Source organism: Notamacropus eugenii, chromosome 3 (assembly GCF_028372415.1).
Source record: "Notamacropus eugenii isolate mMacEug1 chromosome 3, mMacEug1.pri_v2, whole genome shotgun sequence".
In the NCBI taxonomy this organism is placed as follows: domain Eukaryota; kingdom Metazoa; phylum Chordata; class Mammalia; order Diprotodontia; family Macropodidae; genus Notamacropus; species Notamacropus eugenii.
Window position 1 is genome coordinate 208,434,794 of NC_092874.1, and position 19,543 is coordinate 208,454,336.

General features: G+C 38.3%; 1 protein-coding gene across 1 annotated transcript in view; it reads left to right on the forward strand.

Moving 5' to 3' along the window:
• LOC140533865 (prostaglandin-E(2) 9-reductase-like) overlaps window positions 1-19,543 on the forward strand; it is a 148,554-nt gene that overhangs the window by 87,851 nt on the left and 41,160 nt on the right. Inside the window, exons 9-10 of the transcript XR_011977084.1 lie at window positions 12,452-12,535; window positions 15,585-15,667. The gene's annotated coding sequence lies outside the window, so the exon portion shown is untranslated. The remainder of the gene's footprint in view (window positions 1-12,451; window positions 12,536-15,584; window positions 15,668-19,543) is intronic.

The following is a 19,543-nucleotide window of genomic DNA, read 5'->3' on the forward strand; positions in this document are numbered from 1 at the left end:
AAATGTATTTGGCTCTAAACAGTGATTGGTGAAACTTGCTGTTTATGTAAAAAGCACATGGGACCATAACTAATTTTTGTGCGTGTGTGTTTGAATTTGGGTATAGGTGTGTGCACTAAATCAGTATCAGAGAAATGCAACAAACTCATCAGAGGAAATTTGATACTGTACTGTTAACAAATGAAGATTTGCATTTGGGAAAATGTCAAGAGGACAATGTTAGCCTCAGTCTAGGATGGGATCCTCCTGGCTCAGTTTCCCTTGTGTTCTTTTGAAAAGGAATATTTTTCACCTGACTCTTCCTGAATCTGTCTACGAATTGGAACAGATACTCCATTACTGTTGAATTTTGACTCGTATCTGAATTTAAACAGAGTCAAGGGTATCTTATCCTGTCATATTTGTTATGTCACAAGTTCCTGCTTTTTTTGTCCTTTGATAGCAAATTTCAATGATCAGAGTAAGTGGTCAGTAATACAAATAAGCCCTTTTGTGTAATCTTGTGTTGTGACATTAAACCTGTCAGACAGGTGAGTTGAGAGTCTGAAAAAAAGTCCAGTGACACCAAGATCCTTCTCCCCAGTTCAGGAGAGCTCAAGGCTTCACCCTATATCCAACCCCTTGAAAACTGCTAATGAAACAGAGCAATCCAGAGACAAAGTGCCAGTAATCAAGTCCCTGCTCATTTAAGTTATTTCATTATGAGGAACAGATTTGCAAATCAGGATCTCTTCTGATCAGAATTTCACTTCACTGTAGTGAAGGCAGGGATCATGTATGTCAATCACAAGTGGGAAGGGAATGGGGAAGACAGATAAAAAAAATCATTTCCTGAGCCTGAGGGATTTCCCAGGCCAAGCACAATAATCCACCACACTCGATGCCTGTGGGAAGAGTATTGTTTCACGTCCTTAGGGGTCGCTACTTTGTGGAACATGGGATCAGAGTTCTGTGATGGGAATAGGTTCTATAGTCTTTGATCTGCTTCACTTAAAGTAAATAAGCCCAAGAAAGTAGTGATGGTGAGAGCATTGTCAAGGGTTTGAATGATCATCTCAAGCAGCATTTTATAAGCTTCTGACTCACAAGTGAGAAGAGACAATTCTAAGAAATCTAAATTATTGGTATATTCATTGCACATATCATATCGAATAATACAAAAACCATAATTCTCTTCATACTCCTAAGATGAAGGAAGACTGGGAGGTGTGACTTTCTCTCCTCTGTTGGGTAGTGAAAGCTCTTTAAAACCTGTTTTCAACCTATTTTCCACTCTTTTACACATTGCTTACCTTATGTAGTCTGTGATTGGCCAAATAGATGTTCTTACTGTCCCTCAGTTTAAATTGGGTGTCAGACACTCAGTAGCTATGTGATCCCAGGCAAGTCACTGAATCCTGTTTGCCTCAGTTTCCTCATCTGTAAAATGAGCTAGAGAAGGAAATAGCAAACTACTCCAGTCGTTTTCTTTGCCAAAATAACCCCAAATGGGGTCAGGAAGAGTTGAAAACAACTCAACCACAACTACAGCACTCTCCCTCATGCATGCCACTCTTTTATCTTGTTGCTATTGCATTGACTGTTCCCCATGCCTGGAATGCATTCCTTCCTCATCTTAGACTTTTGAACACCATAAGTTCCTTTCAGACTCAATTCAAGTCATCTGATACATGTAGTCTTTCTTGATTCCCTCAGTGCCTCCTCCAACTGACTAACATCTATTTAACACACACAGACACACACACATACACACACAAATTATATATTCTCATATACCTATACATAGATGGATGTGTGTATATAAATATGTGTATGTGCATATATATGTACATATTGCATATCTTTATATATTCCTATTGACTTCCTCCAATAGAATGCAAGTTCTTGTGGGTGTGAACTGTTTCATCTTTCCCTTTAAACCTAGCCCCTAATAGAAGGTGCTACACAGTAGGTATTTAGTACATTCTTGTTTGACTGAATGAATCATTACACTGCCAATTTAAATTTGAGATGTACTTAACTCTTTGTAAAATCAGACTTGTTGTATATGTCCATTGAAAAAACTCTTTTGTATGAGTATAGGTCAGATTTGCCTCTTTTGTCCCTTTGACCTTGACATCACTATATTGAATTTTGAATATGAATTTTATCTTTCTCCCCTGTTTGCTTATTAACTTGCTTTAATCTCTTTGGATTATAGATCATGTTGCTTCATATAGCCCATGTCATCATTCACTAGGAGCCCACATATTCAGAAAAATTTTAGCATGGTTGTATAATGGTGATACTTCTATTATCCCATTTTTTAACTCTGGAATACCTTCTATGAGAAAGACCTTGTGAAACATGCTTGCCAAAATAGCCTGAAGGATCTATAGTTGAACTATTTCGACCTTTACATTATGCATTGGCCTATGGGTTTTAAGATGCACTGTGGTGATTAAGTTTATCATTCAGACTTAGTCTCTTTCCTGCCCCTAAGCAGAGGGGATGGGTGGTACTCAGGTTTGCAACCTTTGAATGTATTTCAGAGGAGGCAATAAAATTTTGTTTTTTGGTAGTGTTCTCCCCTTCCTTAAATTGCCTTCTGTTTCTATATTTGTTTGAATTCCTTTGTAGATGGTAAGCTTTCTGATTCAATGGCATTTTAAAAAATATTCCCAGCATCTAGAATAATGTCTTGCAGATAGTACTAAATCCATAGCTGTTGAATTGAACTAAGTTGTGTGGGAATACCTGAGGTTTATTTACTGTTTGATCACCAATTAGCTTTGTGACCTCATACAGCTCTTTTAATCTCTCTGTGTCTCAGTTTCCTCATGTGAGAAAGGTCAAGATTTAAACTAGATGATCTCAAGACCTCTTCCACTTCTAACATTCTGTTATTTTCATCCTATAAGATACACATTCGTCTCAAAAACCTGTCTAAAACTTAGATTATTCTTAGAGCTTACATGGTTAGAAACCAATAATATGCATTAGAAATACATCCCTCCTGGGAATAGCTACTGGTGCTACAGACAGTTTCTCTGATTTATTTACTTTTCTTGCTTTCTTTCTTTTGTGATTTCACATGTTGAGCTTTGAAACATCTTCTGAGGTTGTTGTGGGCAGAATCTCTGATACCTGCAATTAGAAATAATAGACTAATGTGAATCAGAAAGTCCTTATCAGTCCCTGAATGCTGAACAACTTGTAGTCTTACAAATTTAGTGAAAAGGACTTTAAATAGAAAAGGAAGAATAAAAACATTTACATATTTGTCTGTCAAGCACAGAAATTAGCTAGAATTCAGAAAGAAGAGCAATTAAGACTCTCAAAAATTCACAGGAAGCAAAGGTCAAGAAATGCATCAGCAATGAAACCTGTGACTTCCAACATTCTTACAGAAAATTATGTTGCCGCTTATGTCTAAAAAACCCAATTTTGTTTTACTTCTATTCTCCTCCTCCTCTGCTCCTAGTTGGAGATTTCAAAGAAAGTTCAAGGGGGCTCCCAGAGCCTACACCACATTAATACCCCTTGTCATCATCTCCTGCTCTTTCCTCCTTTACTCCAGTCTCATAAATTAAGATATCTTTTTCCTAAACAAAGCCATCTCCTCTACAGTTGCCCTTCATTGTAACCTTGTCTTCCCTCTTGTCTTCTCAGCATATTTCTTCTCAGTCATCCCCCATTGTTCTGATCTTTAATCTCTCCCTACTTACTGGTTTCATCCTTGCTGCCTGCAAACATGTCCAGGTCTCACCATCTTTAAAAAACCTTGACAAGACCCTACCATCACCTGTAACTTTTACCTGATATTCTACTCCCCTTCACAACCAAACTATCACTTTGCTGCATTTTCATGATGCAGGATTCTCCTTGTTTGCCTTCTACCTTTCTGAACACTTCTTAGTCTCCTTTGCTACATCATCTTCTTTATTATATCCCTTAACTATGAGTTATATCAAGGCTTTGTGTTGAACCCTTGTTTTTTCTCTGTACTCTTCTCACTTGATTACCTCATCAGCTTCTTCTATTGGCTCTACAGGACAACTAGAAGAAATGTGTGGAGGCTGTAGAAGGAAACATTTTGGATTGAAATGAGGAAAAAACTTCTTAACAATTGGAAATATGGAAAAGACCAATACTTATCTAAGGAGATAAAGTATTTCCATTCATTGGAGGTTTTCAAGTAATGAATGGATGATCTCTTGTTAGGGTTATTGAAGAAGTATTTCTTGTTTAGAAAGAGTTTGAGAAATATGGACCCTGAAGTTCATTCCAATTCTGAGATTTTGAGCTTGTGGAGAATTTTGAATACCAAGTTAAGGAATTTGTCTTTTTGTGTAGGAAATAAGACATTTGAAATCTTGTGCAAAGGGTGATAACCTGTTTTATGTACACATCAGCACATCAAAGATGTGTCAGACTGTCATTGTGGTTGCTCCTCCTCACACATAGATCACTTTTTCTCTCTAAAATGGTCTGGCAGAGGTATATAACAAAAAAATTCCTCTCTCTTGGACCAATCTGATGATAAGACTCTTTGCATTTTTGCTGAGAAAAGCAAGCCATAGGACAGTAGTGAAGAGGCATGGTAAGATCCAAAGACTTTTTAAAAAAAAAATTATATATTTTTCCATCTCAATATTCACTTCCACAAGAATTTGAATTCAAAATTTTTCCCCCATCTCTCCCCACCTCCTATGCCATGAAAACGTGCATCCCATCCACCCCGTTCTCCAACTTGTCTTCCATTCTATTCCCCACCCTGCCTGCTTTCCCTTTCCCCTCTGTTTTCTTGTAGGGCAAAATATATTTATGTCCTCCATTGCCTGAATATCTTAATTTCCAGTTGCACACAAAACAATCTTTAACTTTCATTATTAAAACTTTGAGTTACACATTCTCTGCTTCCCTCCCCACCCACCCTGATTGAGAAAAGAAGCAATTCATTATAGGTCATCCATGCATAACAATGTAAAGCACTTCCAGAACAGTTATGTTGTAAAAGACTAACAACATTTCCCTCTGTCCTATCCTGCCCTAAATTTATTCCATTCTCTCCCCTGACCTGTCCTTCTACAAAGGTGTTGGCTTCTGATTATCCCTTTTTTAAATTTTTTTATTTTCCTTTCTTTCTTTCTTTCTTTCAATTTTAACATTCATTTTAACAAAATTTTGGGTTCCAAATATTCTCCCCTTTTGTCCCCTCCCCCCACAAAACACCGAGCATTCCAAATGCCCCTATCACCAATCTGTTCTCTCTTCTATCATCCCTCTCTGCCCTTGTCTCCATCTTCTCTTTTGTCCTGTAGGGCCAGATAACTTTCTGTACCCCTTTACCTGTAATTCTTATTTCCTACTGGCAATAACAGTACTCAACAGTTGCTCCTATAACTTTGAATTCCAACTTCTTTACCTCCCTCCCTCCCCACCCCTTCCCTTTGGAAGGCAAACAATTCAATATAGGCCAAATCTGTGTACTTTTGCAAATGACTTCCATAATAGTCATGTTATATAAGACTAACTATATTTCCCTCCATCCTATCCTGTCCCCCATTACTTTTATTCTCTCTTTTGATCCTGGCCCTCCCCATGAGTGTTGACCTCAAGTTGCTCCATCCTCCCCATGCCCTTCCTTCCATCATCCCCCCTACCCTGCTTATGCCGTTATCCCCCACTTTCCTGTACTGTAAGATAGGCTTTGATACCAAAATGAGTGTGCATTTTATTCCTTCCTTTAGTGGAATGTGATGAGAGTAAACTTCACGTTTTTCTCTCACCTCCCCTCTTTATTGCTCCACTAAGAAGTCTTTTGCTTGCCTCTTTTATGAGAGATAATTTGCCCCATTCCATTTCTCCCTTTCTCTTTCCAATATATTTCTCTCTCACTGCTTGATTTCATTTTTTTAAGATATGATCCCATCCTCTTCTATTCACTCTGTGCACTCTGTCTCTATGTGTGTGTGCGTGTGCGTGTGTGTATGGATGTGTGTGTGTAATAACAACCAGTACCCAGATACTGAAATGTTTCAAGAGTTACAAATATTGTCTTTCCATGTAGGAATGTAAACAGTTCAACTTTAGTAAGTCCCTTATGACTTCTCTTTGCTGTTTACCTTTTCATGGTTCTCTTCATTCTTGTGTTTGAAAGTCAAATTTTCTTTTTAGCTCTGGTCTTTTCATCAAGAATGCTTGAAAGTCCTCTATTTCATTGAAAGACCAATTTTTCCCCTGAAGTATTATACTCAGTTTTGCTGGGTAGGTGATTCTTGGTTTTGGTCCTAGTTCCTTTCACTTCTGGAATATCCTATTCCACGCCCTTTGGACCCTTAATGTAGAAGCTGCTAGATCTTGTGTTATCCTGATTGTATTTCCACAATACTTGAATTGTTTCTTTCTAGCTGCTTGCAATATTTTCTCCTTGACTGGGAACTCTGGAATTTGGCCACAATGTTCCTAGGAGTTTCTCTTTTTAGATCTCTTTCAGGCGGTGTTCTGTGGATTCCCTGAATATTGATTTTGCCCTGTGGTTCTAGAATCTCAGGGCAGTTTTCCTTGATAATTTCATGAAAGATGATGTCTAGGCTCTTCTTTTGATCATGGCTTTCAGGTAGTCCCATAATTTTTAAATTGTCTCTCCTGGATCTATTTTCCAGGTCAGATGTTTTTCCAGTGAGATATTTCACATTATCTTCCATTTTTTCATTCTTTTGGTTTTGTTTTGTGATTTTTTGGTTTCTCATAAAGTCATTAGCCTCCATCTGTTCCATTCTAATTTTGAAAGAACTATTTTCTTCAGTGAGCTTTTGAACCTCCTTTTCCATTTGGCTAATTCTGCTTTTGAAAGCATTCTTGTCCTCATTGGCTTTTTGAACCTCTTTTGCCAATTGAGTTAGCCTATTTTTCAAGGTGTTATTTTCTTCAGTTTTTTTTTGGGGGGTCTCATTTAGCAGGGTGCTGGCCTGCTGTTCATGTTTTGCCTGCATGTCTCTCATTTCGCTTCCCAGCTTTTCCTCCACCTCTCTAACTTGATTTTCAAAATTCTTTTTGATCTCTTCTATGGCCTGAGCCCATTGAGTGGGCTGGGATACAGATGCCTTGACTTCTGTGTCTTTCCCTGATGGTAAGCATTGTTCTTCCTCATCAGAAAGGAATGGAGGAAATGCCTGTTCACCAAGAAAGTACCCTTCTATAGTCTTATTTCTTTTCCCTTTTCTGGGCATTTTCCCAGCCAGTGACTTGAGTTCTGAATATTCTCTTCACACCCACTTTGCCTCCGCATCCTCCCAGCCAGCACTTAGGGTCTGAGATTTAAATGCTGCTTCTCAGCCTGAGGGCTTTGGGTGGGGGTGGGGCTGCTATTCAGTGTGAGAATAGGCTCAGCTGCTCAGGTCAGGGCGGGGCTGCCTCACGAGCTCACTTCCCTCAGGGGGTTTATGCAGAGATCTTAAACAATGGATCCAGGCTCCTGCCTGCTTGAGAAGCCCTAGTCTGCTCCTGCCTCCACTGCTGCCTCCCGAGGGGGCCTGAGTTATGGGGGCACCCCACTCCCCTCTTGACCCGCCAAAGAGACCCTCTCACCGACCCCCATCACCTGTGGGTGGAGGGACCCGTGCAGCTGCTGGAGGTCTCGTCCCCAAAGCCCTGTCGGATCTGCTCCTCTCGGTGCTGCGCAGCCAAAGGAGTGCTGGGCTGGGCTCCACGTCTGCAGCATGAAGGAGCTTTTGCGAGAGGTTTGCAAGGCTCTCTGGAACAGAAATCTCCTCCGCTCCACTGTTCTGTGGCCTCTGCTGCTCCAGAATTCACAGGGAGTTCTTTTTTCCAGATGTTCTATGGGCTGTGGGTTTGGAGCTATGTGTATGTGCATCTTTGTACTCTGCCATGTTGACTCTTCCCCCCTGATTATCTCTTTTTTGCTGTCCATTCTATTATCTTGCCTCTGCTATCCCCTTTCTCCTTTCCTTCCTGCAGGGTAAAATAGATGTCCATATCCAGTTGAGTGTGTGTTATTCCTCCTTAAGCCAAATCCCATGACAGTAAGGCTCACTTATTTTCTTTCTTCTTCCCCTCTTCCCCTCCATTGGAAAAGTTCTTTCTTCCCTCTTTTATGTGAGATGATTTGCTACATTCTCCCTTACCCTTTTGATTGCTCCTAGTACATTTCATTCAAAAGTAAATTTTATTTTTTTAAGGCATTCTCCCTTATATTTGGCTCATCCTGTGCCCTCTGTCTACATATACATCTATATCTCCACATATATATTTACCTGTATATCCACATATACACCCATGTACACATATATTTATACATACATAGTTTACACACACACACACACACACACACACACACACACACACACACACACCCATACACGCCTACATATATATTCTCTTTAACTACTATAATACTGAAAAAGGTCTCATGAGTTACAAATAACATCATTCCATGTAGGACTGTAAACAGTTCAACTTTAATGAGTTCCTTAAGGCTTCTCTTTCCTGTGTGCCTTTTCATATTTCTCTTGATTTTTGTATTTGAAAGTCAAATTTTCTATTCATCTCTGTTCTTTTCAGCAAGAATGCTTGGAAGTCCTCTATTTCATTGAAATTCCATTTTTTCTCCTGAAGTATTCTAGTCAGTTCTGCTATATAGGTGATTCTTGGTTACAACCCTATCTCCTTTTACCCCTGGAATATCATATTCCAAGACCTTGGATCCCTTAGTGCAGAAGTTGCTATATCCTGCGTTATCCTGATTGTATTTCCACAATACTTGAATTGTTTCTTTCTGGATGCTTGTAATATTTTCTTCTTGACCTGAGAACTATGGAATGTGGCTACAATATTCCTAGGAGTTTTCCTTTTGGGATCTCTTTCAGGAAGTGATCAATGAATTCTTTCCATTTCTCTTTTAACCTGTGCTTCTAGAATATCAAGGCAGTTTCCCTTCACAGTTTCTTGAAAGATGAGTTTTCAGGCAGACCAATAATTTTTAAATTACCTCTCCTGGATCTATTTTCCAGGTCAGTTGTTTTTCCAATGAGATATTTCACATTGTCTTCTATTTTTTCATTCTTTTGGTTTTGTTTTATAATTTCTTAGTTTCTCATAAAGTCATTAGCTTCCATCTGCCTCATTCTAATTTTTAAAGAACTATTTTCTTCAGTGACCTTTTGAACCTCCTTTTCCATTTGACAAATTCTGCTTTTTAAAGCATTCTTCTCCTCATTGATTTTTGGACTTCTTTTGCCATTTGGGTTAGTCTATTTTTAAAGGTGTTATTTTCTTTAGCATTTCTTTGGGTCTCCTTTAGCAAGCTGTTGATTTGCTTTTCTTGATTTCAAAATCCTTTTTGAACTCTTCCATGTCTTGAGACCACTGGATATGTTTTTTGGAGGGTTTTTATGTAGAAACCTTGACTTTGATGTGTTCCTCTGATGGTATTCTTTGTTTTTCCTCATTCAAAGAATGGAAGGTAATACTTTTTCACCAAAAAATTAACTGTCTACAGGTTCATTTTTTCCCTTTTTTGAGCATTTTCCCAGTCAGTTACTTGACTTTTGGATCTTTTGTCTAGTGGAGGGTATACTACCCCAGGCTTCAAAGGCTTTGTGCACCTGTTCTCTGTGATATCCCTAAGGATCTTTAAGTTCTCAGCTTCTCTAAGGTGGCAGGATCAAGGGAGAGGAGTTTACTCCTTTCCAGGTCTGCACTCTAGTCTGTGAACAACAACAAGCACTTTTTTTTGCCCTGGAACTGTGAGTAGGATTCCCTCTCCATAATCACCACAAGCTCCACCCTGCCAGTACCAGTGCTCCTTCTAACCCCAGGACCAACACTTGGAGGTGAAATCCAGATCAGTCACTTGATTCCCCCACGGTCTTCAGTCCCAGAGTTCTAAAAGTGGCTGCTGCTGCCACAGTGGCTGCTGCTGCCCTGAGGCCATCTTGGAAGTATAGTTCTAAGATCAGCAATTACTTACTTAAGGTTCAATTTGGATGAAATGAATTATTGAATATTTACAAAAGGAAGCTTGCTTTGTCCTAAAACAGCAAGAATATGCAATTATACGGTGATATTAGCCACTCTGGAGAAGGTTCCCATTTGTCTCCTTTTTGGAAATGTGTATGATTGGAAAAATCATCAGAGTGACTTGTGTGGTCTTTGAACACTCACCATGAATGAGAGGCTTGGACTCCATGTGACTGGAAACTTTTATGCTTGCACATGATGAGGCAGCTGGGAGCAATCAGGTCCTGTGGCATCTTTGTCTTTGGCCTGTTCAATGGTGACTGAAGGAAGAGAGGTGGGTAGAAAAAGGAAACTACACTAAAGAAGGTAAAACTACTTGAGCCCTGGAGGTAGTTTTGTTTTCTTTTGATAAAACCTTCCCATGTTGTAAACAGAAAGCAAATGCATTAAGGAAATGCTGACTCTATCATATACTGCCCATTACTTGAAAGGTTTTAATGGTCTTCTAAAGGATCTTCTACCAATTAAATGCTTATCTTTTTGCTAGACAGTCTTCTCAGCATATGGATTACTAAGTGAAAAAGAGGAAAATAAAATAGAACAAATATGTGAAGGAGATTAAAAGCCAGAAATCCCCCTTCTGAAAGACCGTGTCTCACATGTCCATCTGGTCCGTGGAGTGACTGATGAAAAATATCTACATTCATAGGCTTTTCAAGGTCCTAATAGCTTAAGGAGAGAGACTGTTGGACAGGCTACATTAGGTATTTCAGGGTTGTTATGAATCCTATTTGAAATTCATATACTTGTAGATGAATCAGTAAATGGGAACCATCAGTATAACCACGTGGAGAATGAGGGTACTCTTAAAACCTAGTGTTCAGTGAGTCTCTAGGTTTTCTTCTTAGACCATGGGGAAGCCAGGGCAATAAGTTATTCTGAATAGTGCCTGGAATTGTCTGACTTCTCCTTATCATTTCCTTATCCTTGTTTCCTAAAACTTTATAGAGGGGACCCTGCATTTGCTTTAGGTGGTCCTTCATATATAAGCTACTATCTGATTTAAGGCCTCATCTGGCCCAGTTAACATTATGCAAATAATGTATTGATGTACATTAGTGTACCACTACAGGAAGGGAGCCTTCTTTCAGGTCTCTGTCAGGCATAATGTGAATAACAATGGGAAGGAAAGTTCAGGTAGTCCTTGAGAAGGACAATAAAATATATAGGACTTCTTCTTAGGTGAAAACATATGGGTCTTGACTAATCTTAACCACAGGAATAGAGAAAAAAGCATTGGCCAGATTATCAGACCCATACCATTCACCCTTCTGCCACAATGACTACAGTCCAGTTTAAGTTTCCAGGTTCCAATTGTCCTCCTCACAGATATCACAGGATTGTTGTAAAAGGAGGTGGTAAAATGAGAGGAGAAGTATCTTTCACCCTTCTGGGCACCTGATATTTTATGACCTTAAATATTACAAAATAGAATGGGTCATATATTCCCAAAGGTTTTCATTTGACCCTACACTAGTTGTTGCCAAAAGGCCTCACAGATACTGAGTCCATCATGCTCTTTTCTTCCATTGATTGCCCTATTTGTCCTGTACAGAATGATCCAAATGGGGCTACTTGTGCTAAATCTTGAATTGTGACTCAGATTTACAATAGTGGCCTTCTAGGTGTTGGAAATGATGTGATTAAAATACAAAAGAGGGAAAGGATGAGATGTTTTCATGTAATGGTACCTAGTCCAATTTGATTAGAGAATGAAGTATGTGGAAGATGGTAAGGCATATGAGATGAATTTAGAAAGGTGGTTTGGAGTCAAGCCATAGAGAATTTAAAAGACTCTCTGGCCCTGAGCCATAAACCAGCCTTAAACAGAAAGAAAAATACAATTTGCTAGTCTCATAGTCAGTTATCCTAGATTTACTCTGCATATTAGAAATTCCAATTAGTATTCATTTCCTGATGGAATAAAAAAATACATCCAGCAGACTCGATTGTAACAGTGAAGATGATGATGGCTCACCTAAATGTTCAGCAATTCACAAAATCTATAGTGTTGCCAGTTCCATGTATGCTTCATTGTTTAATCTGTTCCCTAGAAACTGGAATAAGAACAGAGATATCTGTAACATTTCCCAGTAAACTAATCTCTGTAGTATTTAATCACTGAACCCATATAGTATTTAGTATAAACATCAGTGTACTGGAAAAGAGAATTTACTATTAAAATTTCTTTTGTGCTGCTATTATAATTTCCATGGTGCTGTGGTTAACTGTCCTTCCCCATGTGACATGATGGCAGAATCTGGTTAATTAATTTCAGACTTTGGTGATAACATCATAAAAACTACCTACTAGAGTGTTTATTTTGGAGTGGCCAGATATTAATGTAAGCAATATTATACTTTTAGTTGGGAAAAAAACTATAATTAACTCACTCCACACAATCTCCATATATGGGTCTTGCCCACAGGTTTTGATTCAGTTTCAGACACAGAGAAATGTGGCAGTAATCACTAAGTCTTCCATACCAAGTTGAATAAAAGAGAACTTCCAGGTAAATACTTGCTGATTGGTTGAAGACTGGGCCAACAATTCATCAGTCATCAGGTCAAAGGTGTGAAGGTAATTGTCTTTCTGCAGTCTCCTGAGATTTCTTCAGGTTCAGGGAATTAGAAACAGGAGGACAGAGCGGACAGGTACTAGATGGGTGATGAGAAGAGCTGAATTCAAAACATGACTCTGTTGATTACCACCTGTATGACCCTGAGCAAGTCATTTCACTCCTCCAGGCCTGATTGGCTACCCTATAAAAATGAAGAGTTTGCACTAGAAATGATCTCTCAGTTCCCTTCTAGCTCAGTCTGTGATCCTGTGGTGTTGTCTTTGTTACATTGTTATAAGAAATTTGGGGTACCTGAGTCCAAGATATAAGAGAAATGGGAGAAATGATCTGAGTACTAGGGCAGCCCAGTAAGGTGGGGTCATTTATGTCTGGTAAGCTGCAGATATTCATTAGATAACATTGAAAACATTGAGTAGCTGTAGCCCAACATGAGTTTACTCCTTAGTGTGGGAGTTTGTTGCTGCCCTTTCTTTGGTTTCAGACTTTTCTTTTAGGCACATACTTCCCTCGAACACTTCCTGAAGAACTCCTTTCAGGTTTACAGTATTAAATTACTCCTTTCTATTCTCCATTCAATATTCTTTTACTTTCTGGATGTCAGAGCTGTTGAGTAACTAGGTATTAAGGAGTGAGACATTATGTGGTTAAAGGAAGAATGAGAACAACTGACAAATTTAAGCAGGTCGATGGATTATTGCATTAAAAAGAATTTCTTAACCCAAATGAGTATTTAATTGACAGACTCTACCTGAAAGATAGAAATTAGCCTGGCTTAAGTGCCTGGATGCCTTCCCTTCCTCACTCCACACACCTCAGAATAGGAGAGAGAGTTAAGAGAAAAGAGTTTTTTTTTTTTTCTCCAGGTATCCAATTCACCTAAGGAAGGCAAACACATAGGGTTTAACTTCTAGGGGTCAACCTCATCTCCTAGTTAGAAAGAGTTGGAAATGACTGAAAAATACAAAATTGATCTTTATTCATATATTACTTCCAATTCCAATGAAGAATATAAAATTCAACAAAGTAGTAACAAAACTGACATGTTTACCAATTTCTTTTTTTCTAGGCATGGAGAAATAAATGTATTATTGATGTTTTTTTTCCTCTCATATCTGTCACTTTCCACTAATCTACCCCCATCATTCCTCTTCCCCAAATTCAGAGAACTTTATAGGAACTCATGATGTAACATGGTCATTGTAAAATATTCCAAATTTTAGAGTAATTAGAATATTCTGGAAGCACTCCAATAGGCAGAGTGCATTCTGGGAACTTTGTGGCACTTGCTGAGACTCCAAGTCCTGGAGACAGAATTTCTGAAACTGCACTTTGCAGACTTTTATTTGTATTTTTGATATCTTCAGATTGTAATTGGGAAATTTTATCCAAATGCTAGGGATATAAAAATATACAAGGATTCATTGATAAATATTGCAGTCAATCATATTTGTCAATATGCGGAGATATTTGAATAACTGGTTTATTATATGCTTAGAGCACAGTCTCCTGGTACACAAAAAACAATTGAGAAATCAATAACATTTCTATAAATTTGCATACTACTAATTGTGATGGATATATTAGGAATTTTATAGAGGGAAGGTAAAAATGTACACAGTAAAGAATGGGTAGCAAAAGGGGAAGATACACATCAAGTTAATTAATAAACTGATCAGCAAATACTGGAACTAAAGCTAATGTCTCCAACTGGATTTTGAAAACATCAGAAACTGACCAGATAATGTCAAGGCTGTAACTCTTGTCTGAGCTTAATAAGTACAATAAATCTGAGCCAGAAATTCTTCTGTCACTAATCTGAGCCAAAGTTACCCTTCACAACTAAATTCTGCAAGCTCCAGCCTGTTATGTGACTTATACTGTATCTGGCAAAATAGCAGCTATATTAAAATTCTCTTAGAGTACTGGTTATGTAATTGTGACTTTGGGGAAGCTAGTTCCTACTTGTGATCAATGTTTGGATATCAGCCACCAGTGTGACATTGGTTGTGAAAGACAAAAATTCAAGGTTTCTTCTTACTGGTGGAATATTTTTCTGTCTTGTGTGAAATAGAATGTTTGGTTTGGTCAGGTCAGAACTCATATTCTTTTCCTAAAGTTGTCACAAACTGCCACAACTGAAATCAGATAGTGCTTTTTTTTTTCCAATAAATTTTACAAGTTAACAGGATTAATGGACATGTCTAAATATTTAGATGTGTGATATTTTGGAGTTGCTTCTGAGAGGAGTCATCAGATTATGGATGAACTAGTTTCTGGATAATTTTACTTTGAATTGCTATCATTATTTTGTATTCATTGCAATTTAACCTCATAAAAATTTGTAACTAGATTTCCATTTCCTGATTTTAAAACTTCTCTCAGCAACGTGCACTGTTGTCAAAAAACCCCAGCTTTAGAGACAAAAGCCTTGAGTTCAAGTCTTAGCTCTAATTATTACTACCTTAGTCTCTCTCTCTCTATGCCTCACTTCATTTTCAAAATGAAGAATGTGGACCATGTGGTGGTGGCCATTTTGATGATGACATTTGTATTAAAGCAATATTACGCTTTAAGTGTTACAAAATGCTTTTAACCATGATCTCATTGTATCTTCATAACAAGCCTTTGCAGAATGTAGTGTCATTCTTTTGAAGAGGGCAATTTAACATCAAGGATGATATCCTCCCCTAAGCAGGAATTTGATTTATGTAAGGCAGTCATACAAAGTCATCAGTTTCACTTTTGCTTTCACAGTCTTAGAAGTCCTGTGGTAAGACAACTATTATTTCCCCCACTAAATAGAGGAGGATACTAAAGATTAGATAATGCCTTGTCTAAGTTTACATAGTTAGTGTTTGGGGCAGGATTCCAAGCTAGGCTTCCTAACTTCAAGTCTGTCCACTGCACAATGTTTCCTCTCTGAAGATTATGTCTAAGGTCTTTTTTCAGCAATAAATTTTATGATGTCCTATGTTTCTAGGTATTTTATTTTGAACTCACAAAAGAAGACATGGATGTCCTCATCAGTTTGGGTAGGAATCTTCATTGGGTTCAACTCCCAAGGTAACTTTAGGTTCTGCTTTAAACAATGCATGTTCTGCTGATGATAATCATTGGACATGTGTGTGTGTGTGTGTGTGTGTGTGTGTGTTCATCCTTCATTGCTAAAGAAGACCATGCCATCAGAGAAATAATAACATGACTTGCACTTGACTTTGTTTTGAGTGAGGGAGGGCTGTGTAGGTAACCAGTCTCACTTCTCCTCCAGAGTCATCTGAATCCATTGACCAGATAATCATCAGAATTATTGCTTGTAGCAAGGAAGGAGATATTAACTGTTTCATTGTTATAACAAAAGCCATTTAAGTTCAGGATCAGCTTTGAAATGGTTTAAAGATGGCAGCTCTTACCCTCGATCCTAAATGCCTGATGTCAGGCAAAGTAATACATTGAAATTTTGCATGCTACTGCTTTCTCCAAGTTCATTTCCATTTTCAGAGTCAAATACTTACTATGTGACTTTTTTTACTTTCTTGAAGGGCAAGATAGATTTCTGTAGCTCATTGCCTATTTATCTTATTTCCCAGTTGCATGTAAAAACAATTTTTTAATAATTGTTTTTAAAACTTTGAGTTCTAAATTCTCTCACTTCTTCCATCCCTCCCTGTACCTATCGAGAAGGCAAGCAATTCAACATAGATTATTCATGTGGAGTTATGCGAAACACCTCCATAATAATCATGTTGTGAAAGACTAAATATATTTTCCTTAATTCTATCCCACCCCCCAAATATTTTATTTTCTTCTTTGACTCTGTCTCTTTTCTAAAGTCTTTGCTTCTGACTACCCCCTCTTCCAATCTGCCCTCCCTTCTATCATACCCCCCTCATATCTTCTTCCCTCCTACTCTCCTAGAGGGAAAGATACCCAATTGAGTCTATATATTCTTTCTCCCCTTAAGCCAAATCCAATGAGAATAAGATCCATTCATTCCTCCTCACCTCCCCTTTCTTCCCATCCATTGTGAAACCATTTTCTTGCCTCTTTTACATGTGATTGTTTATCACTTTCACTCTCTCCCTTTGTCCTTGTCCCCATATATTCCTCTCTTGCAACTTAATTTTATGTTTTAGATATCACCCCTTCATATTCAGTTCACCCTGTGCCATCTCTCTGTCTGTCTGTCCGTTTGACTGTCTGTCTATCTGTCTATTTCCTTCAACTACGCTAATACTGAGAAAGGTATCATGAGTTATAAATATCATCTTTCCGTGTAGGAATATAAACACTTAAACTTTAATAAGTCTCTTATGATTTGTCTTTCCTGTTTACCTTTTCATGCTTCTCTTGATGGTTTTATCTGAAAGTCAGATTTTGTTTTCAGCTCTGGTCTTTTCATCCAGAGTGCTTGAAAGCCTTCTATTTAATTGAATGTCCATTTTCTCCTCTGAAGGATTATACTCAGTTTTTCTGGGTGAGTGATTCTTGGTTTTACTCCTAATTCCTCTGATCTTTGATATTTCATTTTCTAAGCCTTTCAGTCCCTTAATGTAGAATCTGCTAAATCTTGTGTTATCCTGAATGTATTTCCACAATACTTGAATTGTTTCTTTCTAGATGGATTGCAATATTTTCTCCTTAACCTGGGAACCCTGGAATTTGGCTACAATATTTCTAGGCATTTTCTTTTAGGGATCTCTTTCAGGAGATTATAGGTGTATCCTTTCCATTTCTATTTTACTTTCTGGTTCTAGAATATCAAGGCAGTTTTCTTTGATAATTTCTTGAAATATGATATCTAAGCTCTTTTTTTTAATCATGGCATTCAGGTAATCCAATAATTTTAAAATTATCTCTCCTTGATCTGTTTCCCAGATAAGTGGCCTTTCCAATGAGATATTGCACATTGTCTTCTATTTTTTCATTCTTTTGGTTTTGTTGTATAATTTCTTGATTTCTCATGAAGTCGTTAACTTCCATTTGCTCCATCCTAATTTTAATGGAATTATTTTCTTCAGTGAGCTTTTGGACCTCTTTTTGCATTTGGCTAATCCTTTTTTTAAAGTCATCCTTCTACACATTGACTTTTTTGGACTTCTTTTCCATTTGGGTCTATTTTTTAAGGTGTTATTTTCTTTGGTATTTTTTGAGTCTCCTTTAGCAAACTGTTGACTCATTTTTCATGATTTTCTTGGATCACTCTCATTTCTCTTCTCAATTTTTCTTCTACTTCCCTTACTTGATTTTCAAAATACTTTCTGAGCTCCTCTATGACCTGCAACAAATCCATGTTTTTTCTTGGAGGCTTTTGATGTTGCAGCTTTGATTCTGCTGTACTCCTCTGGTTGTATGCCCTGATCTTCCTTGTCACCAAAGTAAGATACAATAGTCTGAGTTATTTTACAAAGTTTACTCACCTTTCCAGCCAACCACTTGACTTTCTAACTCTTTGTTAAAGTAGGACACTACTTCCAGTGGAGGTAGGGTTTGGGATAGGTATATTGTCCCAGACTTCAGGGATTTTGTATCAGCCCCTCAATTCCCCACTGCCTGTGGTCCTAGAGCTCCAGAAGCATCCTCTACTGCTGCCACTGCCACCCTCAGTGCCCGGGAGCTAGGACCAGACCTTGCCAACCCACTTGCTCCTCTTTCACCCAGGTCCCACAGAGTTTCCCCACTGACCTTTTCCCATTTTTGGGTTGAGACGTCTGGAAATGGCCACAGCCCCCAATAATTCAGTCCCTTGAGGCCTGCTCTGGCCTGTCTGTGTTGGTGTGGCCCATGGACTGGCCTCTGCTCCTTGTTTGGGGTGAAAGACCATGTCAACTTTCCTGGTTGTCTTGGGCTGGGAATTTGTTTCACTCTGTCATTTTGTGGGTTCTGTAGCTCGAGAATTTGTTTAGAGTAATATTTTTATAGGTATTTGGAGGGCATTATGAGAGAGCTCAGGGAAGTCCTTGCTTTTACTCTGCCATCTTGTCTGTGGCCTCAGTCAATGAATCTCAGCATTTTAGTGGAGGCAACATGGACCTTATATACAAAAGTCTGGGAAGATTGTGATCTGATCTAAGAGTGACCAAGCATTCTGAGGTAACTGGGAGATAACTGAGAAGGCCCTGGAAGGGCTAGGTACCTGAGGTGAACATCAGAGATCTGGGCTATGTGGAAGGGGTCTAGATGGAATTAAGGAATGGTGGTCTATGGGGCCAGATGTAGGCAATTATGGCCATGATGAAAGGGCAATCGAAAGTATTTTACTGACATGAGCCTCAAGTGAACACCAGGACCATTTGGGAGAATTCAGGGGAAGATTGGGAGGGAGGGAATTTCCCAGGACCTCTACCATATTAGATGTAAATCTATCAGTTGACTTGGTGGTAATTCTGAGTCACTAGATGAAAGTCAGTGAGAGTCTTTATTTACCCATTCTCAAGAGGGGCACAGTTACTTCAAAGAGACTTCTTAGGAGGAAGGATTTTTTAATATTCCCCCAAAATGGCTTTCAGGAGTTTTTGGCAAGGGGGCCAGAGAAAGCTGAGTGGGTAAAGATAGATGGAGAGCCTCATTATCAAGTTTATGAAAGAGGCTTATGATCTCTTTGCTTCAAAAAGAGTTGCTGTACTTTTGTATATGTCTGTCCTTTTGTTATTTTTATGATCTCTGTTTTTTAGACCTAGTAGTGGCATTGCTGAACAGTTTTATAGCCCTTTGGGTATTGTTTCAAATTGATCTCCAGAAAGATTGGATCAGTTCACCGCTCCACCAAATATGCATTAGTGTCCCAGTTTCTCCACATTTTCTCCAACACTTATCATTTTCCATTTTTGTCATATTATCCAAGCTTATATGTGTGAGGTGGTACCTCAAAGTTTTTAAGTTTGCATAAAATACTTCTCTTTAAAATAATTTTGTAGAAAGTATAAAACATTTGGGAGTTTA